The following is a 3,386-nucleotide window of genomic DNA, read 5'->3' on the forward strand; positions in this document are numbered from 1 at the left end:
CGTTTCTCTTTTTCTCAGGGAAATCTATTTTTCTTAAGCTTGTAGGGGGAAAAAAGGTGGAGATAGACCTGAAGAAGCAGATGACAGAGCTCAGTAGGATGCCCCATCTTACCACCAGCGTGGGCTGTGGGCAGCATCATTTTCTAGTTGGCTCTTCCACCGAGAGCTGGGTGACCCCTCTGTCGCACCTCTGGTTTATAAAAAGGTTCCGATGACCTTTATCATAACTTCAGCGGGGGTATTTTTAGCTAGACTGTTCTCTAAACACTAACTTGCATTTATTTTCCTAATCTGCTGCCTATGATTGCTCTAGATCTGTCTTGTATGCTCCTTTTCCAGGGAAGAATTTCCCAGATCAGTGGGCTCCCTGCCCAGCCAGTTTTACATGTTTCTTAGAGTTTGAGGAGAGGAGCCCATCTGCCCCAGAAGGCATTTGCTTCCAACAGTCAATCCTTCCGGAGGCTCTTTGTCCTTGGTCCTGTTCAATACCTGAGCAGGGACACACGGGGGTTTAGCAGCCCTCTTCATGGAGCTTAGGGTGAGCAGAGTAAGGGGGATGACCTTTCTCTCTCCCCAAAGGCCTCTAACTTTTCAACAACCTGCAACAATGAAAATCGCTTCTATTGTTTTCTCTCCTCTCTCCTTCCCCAAGAGAACAGGCCAAATGCTGTTCAGTTCCTCTTGCATCGGATTTGAGTTTGTATTTCATTATAGAAATCAGTCACAGAAGGAAAGGCTCTTTACAAAAGTGCCCGCTTATTGGCTTCTTACCAAGTGCATGGCTTTGGTAAGTGCTAAGCTAAGTGCTTTACATGTATTTATTCATGAATCCTCTCAATTACCTTTTGGACTGGGCACTATTATTATCCCCCTTTACAGATGAGGAAACTGAGTCTCACAAAGGATGAGTAGCTTGCCCAGAGGTGCACAGCTCCCTCCCACCCTCCCTCTGTCCCTCTTTTTCCTTGGGTCCATTGCCTCCTGAGGGAGCTGGGGAATTCTTTCCATACAGATCAGCCTCTGGAAGCAGAGCAGGGTGGAGAGTTGACCTGGAGGGGCCCAGGGAGGATATGAGGATACACTGCTTCTGCCTCCTTCTTCCACAGAGGGATCTGCAGGGATCATTCCATGTTGGGTCAAACCTGGGATTCAAGGAATTCCCCCAACAGCCCCATCAAATCCAGCCTTCTTCCTTCTGCATCTATAGAGAACAGACCTTGCACTCCATTTGCCGGTGTCGTTATTCTGTGTGTCTGTTTCATACATTGTAAAGGTTATATATATTTTAAAATCTTACTCATTTATTTATCTTACTCTGATATCCAGGCCAAGGGGATTTTTGTGCTTCTGGGGACAAGCATCACCCCGGACCTCTCCCGGGCAGTTTGGCAGCCTACGATGGGAATGGCGATAGCCTGGCTGGCTAATTGGACTAGTAGTTCACCCCCTTGAGTCTGTCTTTCCTCAACTGTAAGATGGGGATGGTTTTTATGGCACTTCATTATCGTAGGGATTAAATGAGATAATGAATGCAAAGGGATTGGCATATCATCGGCACTCACCTGGGGAAGGGGCTGGGTTTTACTCACCTTTGAACCCCTTGCCCCTGGCACAGTACCTGACACATAGAAGGTGCTTGGAGTTGTTTCCTGACCTGAACTGATGGTGAGGCTCTTTGAGGATTTGGGTGCTGGTAGTGTTAGCAGGTTCTGAGGCAATTAATGCGTGTTCTCTCTCTGTCTCTCTCTCTCTGTCTCTCTCTCTCTCATCTTTGCCAGGCCCCCTTGCCTACCACTGAAGGTTTTGGAAGGCGACTGTGTGTCAGTAATCCACTCAGCCCCCATTCTCTCAGCGCCCTCTTTGTCTGAGGCCCTGGAATGTCTCAGCCTGAAGGCAGCAGTCAAGATTCTCCGGCGCTTTGTATTTTCCATGGCCTGGTTTACACTGCCCTCTGCTGTGTGCTTACGGGATAAGCATGTTCGATGAGGGTTTGCGGTGACGTTTTCTTGACATTGGGAGAGGCTCCCCTCTATGGGCTGCTTGCAATCCTGTTGGGGGGAGAGGTAGTGTTTAAGACCTCCTCCCCAATTTAGCTTGCAACTCCTGAGGCTTACCAAACACAAGAGGCTTTTTACCAATGTCCCTCACCGCTCAGCCATCAGATAATGCCATCTTTCTAGGATTAGATTTCTTAGGCATTTTGTGTTTGGCCTTGGCCAAAAGGGACGGGGTAGAGTTTGATACTATTCCCTGTCTGCCGTCTAGTTTTTTTTGAATCCCTGAGCACCTAATTCTTAGAGCTTCCCCAGCCGCTGTCAAGGGTCTGGGGCGGAGGGGGGGGGGGTCACAGGAGGCACCTGAGCCAAGGGAGAACCAGCAGGGACCCTCTCTGCCTGTAACCTTCTTACACCACCACCCTGCCTTCTGTCGGTTGTCCCTTCTCAGAGCTGATCCCAGTCAGTGAACACAAAATGGGGTCCTGCACGTCAGAGTGGGAAATTGGGGGCTAAAGACCAGGCCACTCCCATTGACCTCACTATAGAACCTGCTAGAAATGTACACCAAAGCCCCAGCGGAGGTCCCTGCTGATGGCCAGCACAAGTCACCAGACATATGAATGAGAAAGCTCCAGCTACCTTCTGACTGCAACTGCATGAGACACCCCCACACATGAACGGTTAGCCTAGCCAACCCCCAGAATCAGGGTTTAACAATCGTGATGATGGTTGTTTAAAGCCACAGAGTTTGGGGATGGTTTGCTATCTAGCAATCGATATGCAGAAGAAGTGACTTAGGATTGTGGGATCCTGGGTATCAACACTACTTTCCTATGTTTTCCAAGATTTCTACAATGACTTCTTTTATAATCGGAAAAAAACTGTTATCAAAAATAAAAACATGGTCTAATTTTTCCCTCCACTTCACCAAGGGAGAAACTAGGTCTGAATTTGAATTGAGGGACGTAAGCCAGACTTGGAGAAAAATTTTCCATGCAAGATTAGTTAGATGCTGGAAAGAATTAGAGATACATTCGAGTTGGTATGATGGAAAGAGTGGTCGATTTGGAGTGAGGAAACTTGGAAATGAATCCTAGTTTTTTGGGTGACCTTGAGCAAGTCCTTGCTCAAATTCGGCTTTCTATTTTGAAAAATGCAGCTGCTTAGGGAAGATAACATCCAGCAGGGCGCCTGGCCCAGAAAAGTGGTAGGTGATCCTGCCTAATCAGTGCCAATTATGAACAGGCATCTGCAGGCTTTGTGGACGGCCCATCCTTCACTGCCACCAGAGGCTACGGTTCCAATAATGACATCTGCCTGGAGAAAACCCACAACTCTCAAGAAAATTAAAAAAAAAAAAAAAAAAAAAAAATCCAGAAACACTGAGCA

This window comes from Leopardus geoffroyi, chromosome B2, assembly GCF_018350155.1.
Source record: "Leopardus geoffroyi isolate Oge1 chromosome B2, O.geoffroyi_Oge1_pat1.0, whole genome shotgun sequence".
Taxonomy (NCBI): domain Eukaryota; kingdom Metazoa; phylum Chordata; class Mammalia; order Carnivora; family Felidae; genus Leopardus; species Leopardus geoffroyi.